The sequence below is a fragment of the Taudactylus pleione genome, unplaced genomic scaffold (assembly GCF_031769625.1).
Source record: "Taudactylus pleione unplaced genomic scaffold, aTauple2 ptg000551l, whole genome shotgun sequence".
In the NCBI taxonomy this organism is placed as follows: Eukaryota; Metazoa; Chordata; class Amphibia; order Anura; family Myobatrachidae; genus Taudactylus; species Taudactylus pleione.
Window position 1 is genome coordinate 2,645,930 of NW_028284953.1, and position 13,962 is coordinate 2,659,891.

General features: G+C 36.3%; 12 non-coding genes across 12 annotated transcripts; all 12 read left to right on the forward strand.

Moving 5' to 3' along the window:
• Positions 1-1,221: 1,221 nt before the first annotated feature.
• Positions 1,222-1,294, forward strand: TRNAR-ACG (transfer RNA arginine (anticodon ACG)). The gene has a single exon. It is a non-coding gene; the product is annotated as a tRNA-Arg (tRNA).
• Positions 1,295-3,207: 1,913 nt separating this feature from the next.
• Positions 3,208-3,279, forward strand: TRNAH-GUG (transfer RNA histidin (anticodon GUG)). The gene has a single exon. It is a non-coding gene; the product is annotated as a tRNA-His (tRNA).
• A 427-nt stretch (positions 3,280-3,706) lies between these two features.
• On the forward strand, positions 3,707-3,779 carry TRNAR-ACG (transfer RNA arginine (anticodon ACG)). Its single transcript has one exon. It is a non-coding gene; the product is annotated as a tRNA-Arg (tRNA).
• A 1,245-nt stretch (positions 3,780-5,024) lies between these two features.
• Positions 5,025-5,097, forward strand: TRNAR-ACG (transfer RNA arginine (anticodon ACG)). Its single transcript has one exon. It is a non-coding gene; the product is annotated as a tRNA-Arg (tRNA).
• A 2,990-nt stretch (positions 5,098-8,087) lies between these two features.
• TRNAH-AUG (transfer RNA histidin (anticodon AUG)) lies at positions 8,088-8,160 on the forward strand. The gene has a single exon. It is a non-coding gene; the product is annotated as a tRNA-His (tRNA).
• Positions 8,161-8,168: 8 nt separating this feature from the next.
• Positions 8,169-8,240, forward strand: TRNAH-GUG (transfer RNA histidin (anticodon GUG)). The gene has a single exon. It is a non-coding gene; the product is annotated as a tRNA-His (tRNA).
• A 503-nt stretch (positions 8,241-8,743) lies between these two features.
• Positions 8,744-8,815, forward strand: TRNAH-GUG (transfer RNA histidin (anticodon GUG)). Its single transcript has one exon. It is a non-coding gene; the product is annotated as a tRNA-His (tRNA).
• Positions 8,816-9,901: 1,086 nt separating this feature from the next.
• TRNAH-GUG (transfer RNA histidin (anticodon GUG)) lies at positions 9,902-9,973 on the forward strand. The gene has a single exon. It is a non-coding gene; the product is annotated as a tRNA-His (tRNA).
• A 429-nt stretch (positions 9,974-10,402) lies between these two features.
• TRNAR-ACG (transfer RNA arginine (anticodon ACG)) lies at positions 10,403-10,475 on the forward strand. The gene has a single exon. It is a non-coding gene; the product is annotated as a tRNA-Arg (tRNA).
• A 506-nt stretch (positions 10,476-10,981) lies between these two features.
• TRNAR-ACG (transfer RNA arginine (anticodon ACG)) lies at positions 10,982-11,054 on the forward strand. Its single transcript has one exon. It is a non-coding gene; the product is annotated as a tRNA-Arg (tRNA).
• Positions 11,055-11,560: 506 nt separating this feature from the next.
• TRNAR-ACG (transfer RNA arginine (anticodon ACG)) lies at positions 11,561-11,633 on the forward strand. Its single transcript has one exon. It is a non-coding gene; the product is annotated as a tRNA-Arg (tRNA).
• A 587-nt stretch (positions 11,634-12,220) lies between these two features.
• TRNAH-GUG (transfer RNA histidin (anticodon GUG)) lies at positions 12,221-12,292 on the forward strand. Its single transcript has one exon. It is a non-coding gene; the product is annotated as a tRNA-His (tRNA).
• Positions 12,293-13,962: the final 1,670 nt, after the last annotated feature.

Below are 13,962 nucleotides of genomic sequence, written 5' to 3' on the forward strand. Positions count from 1 at the left end.
GGTTAGTACTCTGCGTTGTGGCCGCAGCAACCCCGGTTCGAAAACAGGTCACGGCATTTTGATTTTGTTTCACAATCATCCATTTTTTCACAATACTGAAACTTAAGAAAATTTCAGAAAGTAAGCAGATTCTTTGAAGGTGCTTGCACTATTTGTGTTTAATGCTTATTATAAAGCTATCTTAACATGCTTTGAATAATTTAATTGTGAATTATTTTAATAAAGGACTGGGAATTTGACATAAATTCTGGAATTCAGGAAAGAAGAATGTTTGGGCTCTGTCTGAGTAAGTTCATTACATTTTTGAAAGATCTTTTAGCAGTCACAAGGATTATTGTACCTAAAACATTTTTGGGAAACAATCCCTGCAGAGAGTGTACAGTCAATTTCCAAAATGTGATTCTGTATATACTTCAATAACCATAAAACTCTGAAAACAGGCTCAAAAACAGGAAAGACACTTCAATTACTCCAAGACAACTGGGCCGGTGGCGCAATGGATAACGCGTCTGACTACGGATCAGAAGATTGTTGGTTCAATTCTTACCTGGCTCGCTTATATTTCCATGATTGTACAGTGGTTAGTACTCTGCATTGTGGCCGCAGCAACCACGGTTTGAAAGTGGGTCATTTCAATTACTACAGGGCACCTGGGCCAGTGGCGCAATGGATAACGCGTCTGACTACGGATCAGAAAATTGTAGGTTAGACTCCTACCTAGCTCACTTAAATTGTCATGATTGTATAGAGTTTAGTACTCTGCGTTGTGGCCGCAGTAACCCCGGGTCACCGCATTTTGATTTTGTTTCTCTATCATCCATTTTTTCACAATACTGAATCTTGAGAAAATTTCAGAAAATAAGCAGATTCTTTGAAGGTGCTTGCACTATTTGTGTTTAATGCTTATTATTAAGCTATCTTAACATGCTTTGAATAATTTAATTGTGAATTATTGTACTAAAGTACTGTGAATTTGACATAAATTCTAGAATTCAGGAAATAAGAATGTTTGGGCTTCCTTCTGAGTAAGTTCATCACATTTTTGAAATATCTTTTAGCAGTCACAATTATTATTTTACCTAAAACGTATTTGGGAAACAATCACTGCAGATAGTGTACAGTCAATTTCCAAAATGTGATTCTGTATATACTTCAATAACCATAAAACTCTGAAAAAAGGCTCAAAAACAGGAAAGACACTTCAATTACTACAAAACACGTGGGCCAGTGGCGCAATGGATAACGCGTCTGACTACGGATCAGAAGATTGTAGGTTCGACTCCTACCTGGCTCGCTTATATTGTCTTGTTCGCATAGTGGTTAGTACTCTGCGTTGTGGCCGCAGCAACCCCGGTTCGAAAACAGGTCACGGCATTTTGATTTTGTTTCACAATCATCCATTTTTTCACAATACTGAAACTTAAGAAAATTTCAGAAAGTAAGCAGATTCTTTGAAGGTGCTTGCACTATTTGTGTTTAATGCTTATTATAAAGCTATCTTAACATGCTTTGAATAATTTAATTGTGAATTATTTTAATAAAGGACTGGGAATTTGACATAAATTCTGGAATTCAGGAAAGAAGAATGTTTGGGCTCTGTCTGAGTAAGTTCATTACATTTTTGAAAGATCTTTTAGCAGTCACAAGGATTATTGTACCTAAAACATTTTTGGGAAACAATCCCTGCAGAGAGTGTACAGTCAATTTCCAAAATGTGATTCTGTATATACTTCAATAACCATAAAACTCTGAAAACAGGCTCAAAAACAGGAAAGACACTTCAATTACTCCAAGACAACTGGGCCGGTGGCGCAATGGATAACGCGTCTGACTACGGATCAGAAGATTGTTGGTTCAATTCTTACCTGGCTCGCTTATATTTCCATGATTGTACAGTGGTTAGTACTCTGCATTGTGGCCGCAGCAACCACGGTTCGAAAGTGGGTCACTTCAATTACTACAGGGCACCTCGGCCAGTGGCGCGATGGATAACGCGTCTGACTACGGATCAGAAAATTGTAGGTTAGTCTCCTACCTAGCTCACTTAAATTGTCATGATTGTATAGAGGTTAGTACTCTGCGTTGTGGCCGCAGTAACCCCGGTTCGAATCCGGGTCACCGCATTTTGATTTTGTTTCTCTATCATCCATTTTTTCACAATACTGAATCTTGAGAAAATTTCAGAAAATAAGCAGATTCTTTGAAGGTGCTTGCACTATTTGTGTTTAATGCTTAATATAAAGCTATCTTAACATGCTTTGAATAATTTAATTCTGAATTATTTTACTAAAGGACTAGGAATTTGACATAAATTCTGGAATTCAGGAAAGAAGAATGATTGGGCTCTGTCTGAGTAAGTTCATTAAATTTTTGAAAGATCTTTTAGCAGTCACAAGGATTATTGTACCTAAAACGTTTTTGGGAAACAATCCCTGCAGATAGTGTACAGTCAATTTCCAAAATGTGATTCTATATATACTTCAATAACCATAAAACTCTGAAAACTGGCTCAGAAACAGGAAAGACACTTCAATTACTACAAGACACCTGGGACAGTGGGCAAAGGATAACGTGTCTGACTATGGATCTGATGATTGTAGATTCACCTCCTACCAGGCTCGCTTAAATTGCCGTGATCGTATAGTGGTTAGTACTCTGCGTTGTGGCTGCAGCAACCCAGGTTTGAAAACGGGTCACAGCATTTTGATTTTGTTTCACAATCATCCATTTTTTCACAATACTGAATCTTAAGAAAATTTCAGAAAGTAAGCAGATTCTTTGAAGGTGCTTGCACTATTTGTGTTTAATGCTTATTATAAAGCTATCTTAACATGCTTTGAATAATTTAATTGTGAATTATTGTACTAAAGGACTGGGAATTTGACATTAATTCTGGAATTCAGGAAAGAAGAATGTTTGGGCTCTGTCTGAGTAAGTTCATCACATTTTTTAAAGATCTTTTAGCAGTCACAAGGATTATTTTACCTAAAACGTTTTTGGGAAACAATCCCTGCAGATAGTGTACAGTCAATTTCCAAAATGTGATTCTGTATATACTTCAATAACCATAAAATTCTGAAAACAGGCTCAAAAACAGGAAAGACACTTCAATTACTACAAGACACCCGGGACAGTGGGCAATGGATAACCTCTCTGACTATGGATCTGTAGATTGTAGGTTCTACTCCTACCTGGCTCGCTTAAATTGCCGTGATCGTATAGTGGTTAGTACTCTGCGTTGTGGCCGCAGCAACCCCGGTTCGAATCCGGGTCACGGCATTTTGATTTTGTTTCTCAATCATCCATTTTTTCACAATACTGAATCTTAAGAAAATTTCAGAAAGTAAGCAGATTCTTTGAAGGTGCTTGCACTATTTGTGTTTAATGCTTATTATAAAGCTATCTTAACATGCTTTGAATAATTTAATTGTGAATTATTGTACTAAAGTACTGTGAATTTGACATAAATTCTAGAATTCAGGAAATAAGAATGTTTGGGCTTCCTTCTGAGTAAGTTCATCACATTTTTGAAATATCTTTTAGCAGTCACAATTATTATTTTACCTAAAACGTTTTTGGGAAACAATCACTGCAGATAGTGTACAGTCAACTTCCAAAATGTGATTCTGTATATACTTCAATAACCATAAAACTCTGAAAAAAGGCTCAAAAACAGGAAAGACACTTCAATTACTACAAAACACGTGGGCCAGTGGCGCAATGGATAACGCGTCTGACTACGGATCAGAAGATTGTAGGTTCGACTCCTACCTGGCTCGCTTATATTGTCTTGTTCGCATAGTGGTTAGTACTCTGCGTTGTGGCCGCAGCAACCCCGGTTCGAAAACAGGTCACGGCATTTTGATTTTGTTTCACAATCATCCATTTTTTCACAATACTGAAACTTAAGAAAATTTCAGAAAGTAAGCAGATTCTTTGAAGGTGCTTGCACTATTTGTGTTTAATGCTTATTATAAAGCTATCTTAACATGCTTTGAATAATTTAATTGTGAATTATTTTAATAAAGGACTGGGAATTTGACATAAATTCTGGAATTCAGGAAAGAAGAATGTTTGGGCTCTGTCTGAGTAAGTTCATTACATTTTTGAAAGATCTTTTAGCAGTCACAAGGATTATTGTACCTAAAACATTTTTGGGAAACAATCCCTGCAGAGAGTGTACAGTCAATTTCCAAAATGTGATTCTGTATATACTTCAATAACCATAAAACTCTGAAAACAGGCTCAAAAACAGGAAAGACACTTCAATTACTCCAAGACAACTGGGCCGGTGGCGCAATGGATAACGCGTCTGACTACGGATCAGAAGATTGTTGGTTCAATTCTTACCTGGCTCGCTTATATTTCCATGATTGTACAGTGGTTAGTACTCTGCATTGTGGCCGCAGCAACCACGGTTTGAAAGTGGGTCATTTCAATTACTACAGGGCACCTGGGCCAGTGGCGCAATGGATAACGCGTCTGACTACGGATCAGAAAATTGTAGGTTAGACTCCTACCTAGCTCACTTAAATTGTCATGATTGTATAGAGTTTAGTACTCTGCGTTGTGGCCGCAGTAACCCCGGGTCACCGCATTTTGATTTTGTTTCTCTATCATCCATTTTTTCACAATACTGAATCTTCAGAAAATTTCAGAAAATAAGCAGATTCTTTGAAGGTGCTTGCACTATTTGTGTTTAATGCTTATTATTAAGCTATCTTAACATGCTTTGAATAATTTAATTGTGAATTATTGTACTAAAGTACTGTGAATTTGACATAAATTCTAGAATTCAGGAAATAAGAATGTTTGGGCTTCCTTCTGAGTAAGTTCATCACATTTTTGAAATATCTTTTAGCAGTCACAATTATTATTTTACCTAAAACGTATTTGGGAAACAATCACTGCAGATAGTGTACAGTCAATTTCCAAAATGTGATTCTGTATATACTTCAATAACCATAAAACTCTGAAAAAAGGCTCAAAAACAGGAAAGACACTTCAATTACTACAAAACACGTGGGCCAGTGGCGCAATGGATAACGCGTCTGACTACGGATCAGAAGATTGTAGGTTCGACTCCTACCTGGCTCGCTTATATTGTCTTGTTCGCATAGTGGTTAGTACTCTGCGTTGTGGCCGCAGCAACCCCGGTTCGAAAACAGGTCACGGCATTTTGATTTTGTTTCACAATCATCCATTTTTTCACAATACTGAAACTTAAGAAAATTTCAGAAAGTAAGCAGATTCTTTGAAGGTGCTTGCACTATTTGTGTTTAATGCTTATTATAAAGCTATCTTAACATGCTTTGAATAATTTAATTGTGAATTATTTTAATAAAGGACTGGGAATTTGACATAAATTCTGGAATTCAGGAAAGAAGAATGTTTGGGCTCTGTCTGAGTAAGTTCATTACATTTTTGAAAGATCTTTTAGCAGTCACAAGGATTATTGTACCTAAAACATTTTTGGGAAACAATCCCTGCAGAGAGTGTACAGTCAATTTCCAAAATGTGATTCTGTATATACTTCAATAACCATAAAACTCTGAAAACAGGCTCAAAAACAGGAAAGACACTTCAATTACTCCAAGACAACTGGGCCGGTGGCGCAATGGATAACGCGTCTGACTACGGATCAGAAGATTGTTGGTTCAATTCTTACCTGGCTCGCTTATATTTCCATGATTGTACAGTGGTTAGTACTCTGCATTGTGGCTGCAGCAACCACGGTTCGAAAGTGGGTCACTTCAATTACTACAGGGCACCTGGGCCAGTGGCGCAATGGATAACGCGTCTGACTACGGATCAGAAAGTTGTAGGTTAGTCTCCTACCTAGCTCACTTAAATTGTCATGATTGTATAGAGGTTAGTACTCTGCGTTGTGGCCGCAGTAACCCCGGTTCGAATCCGGGTCACCGCATTTTGATTTTGTTTCTCTATCATCCATTTTTTCACAATACTGAATCTTGAGAAAATTTCAGAAAATAAGCAGATTCTTTGAAGGTGCTTGCACTATTTGTGTTTAATGCTTAATATAAAGCTATCTTAACATGCTTTGAATAATTTAATTCTGAATTATTTTACTAAAGGACTAGGAATTTGACATAAATTCTGGAATTCAGGAAAGAAGAATGATTGGGCTCTGTCTGAGTAAGTTCATTAAATTTTTGAAAGATCTTTTAGCAGTCACAAGGATTATTGTACCTAAAACGTTTTTGGGAAACAATCCCTGCAGATAGTGTACAGTCAATTTCCAAAATGTGATTCTATATATACTTCAATAACCATAAAACTCTGAAAACTGGCTCAGAAACAGGAAAGACACTTCAATTACTACAAGACACCTGGGACAGTGGGCAAAGGATAACGTGTCTGACTATGGATCTGATGATTGTAGATTCACCTCCTACCAGGCTCGCTTAAATTGCCGTGATCGTATAGTGGTTAGTACTCTGCGTTGTGGCTGCAGCAACCCAGGTTCGAAAACGGGTCACAGCATTTTGATTTTGTTTCTCAATCATCCATTTTTTCACAATACTGAATCTTAAGAAAATTTCAGAAAGTAAGCAGATTCTTTGAAGGTGCTTGCACTATTTGTGTTTAATGCTTATTATAAAGCTATCTTAACATGCTTTGAATAATTTAATTGTGAATTATTGTACTAAAGGACTGGGAATTTGACATAAATTCTGGAATTCAGGAAAGAAGAATGTTTGGGCTCTGTCTGAGTAAGTTCATTACATTTTTGAAAGATCTTTTAGCAGTCACAAGGATTATTGTACCTAATACGTTTTTGGGAAACAATCCCTGCAGATAGTGGACAGTCAATTTCCAAAATGTGATTCTGTATATACTTCAATAACCATAAAACTCCAAAACTGGCTCAAAAACAGGAAAGACACTTCAATTACTACAGGGCACCTGGGCCAGTGGCGCAATGGATAACGTGTCTGACTACGGATCATAAGTTTGTAGGTTCAACTCCTACCTTGCTCGCTTAAATTTCAGTGATCATAAAGTGGTTAGTACTCTGCGTTGTGGCCGCAGCAACCCCGGTTCGAAAACAGGTCACAGCATTTTAATTTTGTTTCACAATCATGCATTTTTCCACAATACTGAATCTTAAGAAAATTTCAGAAAGTAAGCAGATTCTTTGAAGGTGCTTGCACTATTTGTGTTTAATGCTTAATATAAAGCTATCTTAACATGCTTTGAATAATTTAATTGTGAATTATTGTACTAAAGGACTGGGAATTTGACATAAATTCTAGAATTCAGGAAAGAAGAATGTTTGGGCTCTGTCAGAGTAAGTTCATCACATTTTTTAAAGATCTTTTAGCAGTCACAAGGATTATTTTACCTAAAACGTTTTTGGGAAACAATCCCTGCAGATAGTGTACAGTCAATTTCCAAAATGTGATTCTGTATATACTTCAATAACCATAAAATTCTGAAAACAGGCTCAAAAACAGGAAAGACACTTCAATTACTACAAGACACCCGGGACAGTGGGCAATGGATAACCTCTCTGACTATGGATCAGAAGATTGTAGGTTCGACTCCTACCTGGCTCGCTTATATTGTCTTGTTCGCATAGTGGTTAGTACTCTGCGTTGTGGCCGCAGCAACCCCGGTTCGAAAACAGGTCACGGCATTTTGATTTTGTTTCACAATCATCCATTTTTTCACAATACTGAAACTTAAGAAAATTTCAGAAAGTAAGCAGATTCTTTGAAGGTGCTTGCACTATTTGTGTTTAATGCTTATTTTAAAGCTATCTTAACATGCTTTGAATAATTTAATTGTGAATTATTGTACTAAAGTACTGTGAATTTGACATAAATTCTAGAATTCAGGAAATAAGAATGTTTGGGCTTCCTTCTGAGTAAGTTCATCACATTTTTGAAATATCTTTTAGCAGTCACAATTATTATTTTACCTAAAACGTTTTTGGGAAACAATCCCTGCAGATAGTCTACAGTCAATTTCCAAAATGTGATTCTGTATATACTTCAATAACCATAAAACTCTGAAAATAGGCTCAAAAACAGGAAAGACACTTCAATTACTACAAAACACGTGGGCCAGTGGCGCAATGGATAACGCGTCTGACTATGGATCAGAAGATTGTAGGTTCGACTCCTACCTGGCTCGCTTATATTGCCGTGATCGTATAGTGGTTAGTACTCTGTGTTGTGGCCGCAGCAACCCCGGTTCGAATCCGGGTCACGGCATTATGATTTTGTTTCTCAATCATCCATTTTTTCACAATACTGAATCTTAAGAAAATTTCAGAAAGTAAGAATATTCTTTGAAGGTGCTTGCACTATTTGTTTTTAATTCTTATTATAAAGCTTTCTTAACATGCTTTGAATAATTTAATTGTGAATTATTGTACTAAAGGACTGGGAATTTGACATAAATTCTGGAATTCAGGAAAGAAGAATGTTTGGGCTGTCTGAGTAAGTTCATTACATTTTTGAAAGATCTTTTAGCAGTCACAAGGATTATTGTACCTAAAACCTTTTTGGGAAACAATCCCTGCAGATAGTGTACATTCAATTTCCAAAATGTGATTCTGTATATACTTCAATAACCATAAAACTCCAAAACTGGCTCAAAAACTGGAAAGACACTTCAATTACTACAAGACACCCGGGACAGTGGGCAATGGATAACGTGTCTGACTATGGATCTGTAGATTGTAGGTTCGACTCTTACCTTGCTAGATTAAATTGCCGTGATCGTATAGTGGTTAGTACTCTGCGTTGTGGCCGCAGCAACCCCGGTTCGAATCCGGGTCACGGCATTTTGATTTTGTTTCTCAATCATCCATTTTTTCACAATACTGAATCTTAAGAAAATTTCAGAAAGTAAGCAGATTCTTTGAAGGTGCTTGCACTATTTGTGTTTAATGCTTATTATAAAGCTATCTTAACATGCTTTGAATAATTTAATTGTGAATTATTGTACTAAAGTACTGGGAATTTGACATAAATTCTAGAATTCAGGAAAGAAGAATGTTTGGGCTTCCTTCTGAGTAAGTTCATCACATTTTTGAAATATCTTTTAGCAGTCACAATTATTATTTTACCTAAATCGTTTTTGGGAAACAATCCCTGCAGATAGTGTACAGTCAATTTCCAAAATGTGATTCTGTATATACTTCAATAACCATAAAACTCTGAAAATAGGCTCAAAAACAGGAAAGACACTTCAATTACTACAAAACACGTGGGCCAGTGGTGCAATGGATAACGCGTCTGACTACGGATCAGAAGATTGTAGGTTCGACACCTACCTGGCTCGCTTATATTGCCTTCATCGCATAGTGGTTAGTACTCTACATTGTGGCCGTAGCAACCCCGGTTCGAAAACAGGTCACGGCATTTTGATTTTGTTTCTCAATCATCCATTTTTTCACAAAACTCAATCTTAAGAAAATTTCAGAAAGTAAGCAGATTCTTTGAAGGTGCTTGCCCTATTTGTGTTTAATGCTTATTATAAAGCTATCTTAACATGCTTTGAATAATTTAATTGTGAATTATTTTACTAAAGGACTGGGAATTTGACATAAATTCTGGAATTCAGGAAAGAAGAATGTTTGTGCTCTGTCTGAGTAAGTTCATTACATTTTTGAAAGATCTTTTAGCAGTCACAAGGATTATTGTACCTAAAACGTTTTTGGGAATCAATCCCTGCAGATAGTGTACAGTCAATTTCCAAAATGTGATTCTGTATATACTTCAATAACCATAAAACTTTAAAACAGGCTCAAAAACAGGAAAGACACTTCAATTACTACAGGGCACCTGGGCCAGTGGCGCAATGTATAATGTGTCTGACTATGGATCATAAGTTTGTAGGTTCGACTCCTACCTGGCTCGCTTACATTGCCGTGATCGTATAGTGGTTAGTGCTCTGCGTTGTGGCCGCAGCAACCCTGGTTCGAATCCGGGTCACGGCATTTTGATTTTGTTTCTCAATCATCCATTTTTTCACAATACTGAATCTTAAGAAAATTTCAGAAAGTAAGCAGATTCTTTGAAGGTGCTTGCACTATTTGTGTTTAATGCTTATTATAAAGCTATCTTAACATGCTTTGAATAATTTAATTGTGAATTATTGTACTAAAGTACTTGGAATTTTTGACATAAATTCTAGAATTCAGGAAAGAAGAATGTTTGGGCTTCCTTCTGAGTGAGTTCATCACATTTTTTAAATATCTTTTAGCAGTCACAATTATTATTTTACCTAAAACGTTTTTGGGAAACAATCCCTGCAGATAGTGTACAGTCAATTTCCAAAATGTGATTCTGTATACACTTCAATAACCATAAAACTCTGAAAATAGGCTCAAAAACAGGAAAGACACTTCAATTTCTACAAATCACTTGGGCCAGTGGCGCAATGGATAACGCGTCTGACTACGGATCAGAAGATTGTAGGTTCGACTCCTACCTTGCTCGCTTATATTGCGTTGATCGTATAGTGGTTAGTACTCTGAGTTGTGGCCGCAGCAACCCCGGTTCGAAAACAGGTCACGGCATTTTGATTTTGTTTCTCAATCATCCATTTTTTCACAATACTGAATCTTAAGAAAATTTCAGAAAGTAAGCAGATTCTTTGAAGGTGCTTGCACTATTTGTGTTTAATGCTTATTATAAAGCTATCTTAACATGCTTTGAATAATTTAATTGTGAATTATTTTAATAAAGGACTGGGAATTTGACATAAATTCTGGAATTCAGGAAAGAAGAATGTTTGGGCTCTGTCTGAGTAAGTTCATTACAGTTTTGAAAGATCTTTTAGCAGTCATAAGGATTATTGTACCTAAAACATTTTTGGGAAACAATCCCTGCAGATAGTGTACAGTCAATTTCCAAAATGTGATTCTGTATATACTTCAATAACCATAAAACTCTGAAAACAGGCTCAAAAACAGGAAAGACACTTCAATTACTACAAGTCAACTGGGCCGGTGGCGCAATGGATAACGCGTCTGACTACGGATCAGAAGATTGTTGGTTCAATTCCTACCTGGCTCGCTTATATTTCCATGATTGTACAGTGGTTAGTACTCTGCGTTGTGGCCGCAGCAACCACGGTTCGAAAATGGGTCTCGGCATTATGATTTTGGTTCTCAATCATCCATTTTTTCACAATACTGAAACTTAAGAAAATTTCAGAAAGTAAGAAGATTCTTTGAAGGTGCTTGCACTATTTGTTTTTAATGCTTATTATAAAGCTTTCTTAACATGCTTTGAATAATTTAATTGTGAATTATTGTACTAAAGGACTGGGAATTTGACATAAATTCTGGAATTCAGTAAAGAAGAATGTTTGGGCTCTGTCTGAGTAAGTTCATCACATTTTTTAAAGATCTTTTAGCAGTCACAAGGATTATTTTACCTAAAACATTTTAGGGAAACAATCCCTGCAGATAGTGTACAGTCAATTTCCAAAATGTGATTCTGTATATACTTCAATAACCATAATACTCTGAAAATAGGCTCAAAAACAGGAAAGACACTTCAATTATTACAAAGCACGTGGGCCAGTGGCGCAATGGATAACGCGTCTGACTACGGATCAGAAGATTGTAGGTTCGACTCCTACCTGGCTCGCTTATATTGCCTTGATCACATAGTGGTTAGTACTCTGCATTGTGGCCGCAGAAACCCCGGTTCGAAAACAGGTCACGGCATTTTGATTTTGTTTCTCAACCATCCATTTTTTCACAATACTGAATTTTAAGAAAATTTCAGAAAGTAAGCAGATTCTTTGTAGGTGCTTGCACTATTTGTGTTTAATGCTTATTATAAAGCTATCTTAACATGCTTTGAATAATTTAATTGTGAATTATTGTACTAAAGTACTGGGAATTTGACATAAATTCTAGAATTCAGGAAAGAAGAATGTTTGGGCTCTGTCAGAGTAAGTTCATCACATTTTTTAAAGATCTTTTAGCAGTCACAAGGATTATTTTACCTAAAACGTTTTTGGGAAACAATCCCTGCAGATAGTGTACAGTCAATTTCCAAAATGTGATTCTGTATATACTTCAATAACCATAAAACTCTGAAAAAAGGCTCAAAAACAGGAAAGACACTTCAATTACAACAAAACACATGGGCCAGTGGTGCAATGGATAACGTGTCTGACTATGCATCATAAGTTTGTAGGTTCGACTCCTACCTGGCTCGCTTAAATTGCCGTGATCGTATAGTGGTTAGTACTCTGCGTTGTGGCTGCAGCAACCCTGGTTCGAATCCGGGTCACGGCATTTTGATTTTGTTTCTCAATCATCCATTTTTTCACAATACTGAATCTTAAGAAAATTTCAGAAAGTAAGCAGATTCTTTGAAGGTGCTTGCACTATTTGTGTTTAATGCTTATTATAAAGCTATCTTAACATGCTTTGAATAATTTAATTGTGAATTATTGTACTAAAGTACTTGGAATTTGACATAAATTCTAGAATTCAGAAAAGAAGAATGTTTGGGCTCTGTCAGAGTAAGTTCATCACATTTTTTAAAGATCTTTTAGCAGTCACAAGGATTATTTTACCTAAAACGTTTTTGGGAAACAATCCCTGCAGATAGTGTACAGTCAATTTCCAAAATGTGATTCTGTATATACTTCAATAACCATAAAATTCTGAAAACAGGCTCAAAAACAGGAAAGACACTTCAATTACTACAAGACACCCGGGACAGTGGGCATTGGATAACGTGTCTGACTATGGATCTGTAGATTGTAGGTTCTACTCCTACCTGGCTCACTTAAATTGCCGTGATCATATAGTGGTTAGTACTCTGCGTTGTGGCCGCAGCAACCCCGGTTCGAATCCGGGTCACGGCATTTTGATTTTGTTTCTCAATCATCCATTTTTTCACAATACTGAATCTTAAGAAAATTTCAGAAAGTAAGCAGATTCTTTGAAGGTGCTTGCATTATTTGTGTTTAATGCTTATTATAAAGCTATCTTAACATGCTTTGAATAATTTAATTGTGAATTATTTTACTAAAGGACTAGGAATTTGACATAAATTCTAGAATTCAGGAAAGAAGATTGTTTGGGCTCTGTCTGAGTAAGTTCATTACATTTTTTAAAGATCTTTCAGCAGTCACAAGGATTATTGTACCTAAAACATTTTTGGGAAACAATCCCTGCAGATAGTGTACAGTCAATTTCCAAAATGTGATTCTGTATATACTTCAATAACCATAAAACTTTAAAACAGGCTCAAAAACAGGAAAGACTCTACAATTGCTACAAGAAACCTGGGACAGTGGGCAATGGATAACGCGTCTGATTATAGATCAGAAGATTGTAGGTTCGACTCCTACCTAGCTCACTTAAATTGTCATGATCGTATAGAGGTTAGTACTCTGCGTTGTGGCCGCAGCAACCCCGGTTTGAATCCGGGTCACGGCATTTTGATTTTGTTTCTCAATCATCCATTTTTTCACAATACTGAATCTTAAGAAAATTTCAGAAAGTAAGCAGATTCTTTGAAGGTGCTTGCACTATTTGTGTTTAATGCTTATTATAAAGCTATCTTAACATGCTTTGAATAATTTAATTGTGAATTATTTTACTAAAGGACTAGGAATTTGACATAAATTCTAGAATTCAGGAAAGAAGAATGTTTGGGCTCTGTCTGAGTAAGTTCATTACATTTTTTAAAGATCTTTTAGCAGTCACAAGGATTATTGTACCTAAAACATTTTTGGGAAACAATCCCTGCAGATAGTGTACAGTCAATTTCCAAAATGTGATTCTGTATATACTTCAATAACCATAAAACTTTAAAACAGGCTCAAAAACAGGAAAGACTCTTCAATTGCTACAAGACACCTGGGACAGTGGGCAATGGATAACGTGTCTGACTATAGATCAGAAGATTGTAGGTTAGACTCCTACCTAGCTCACTTAAATTGGCATGATCG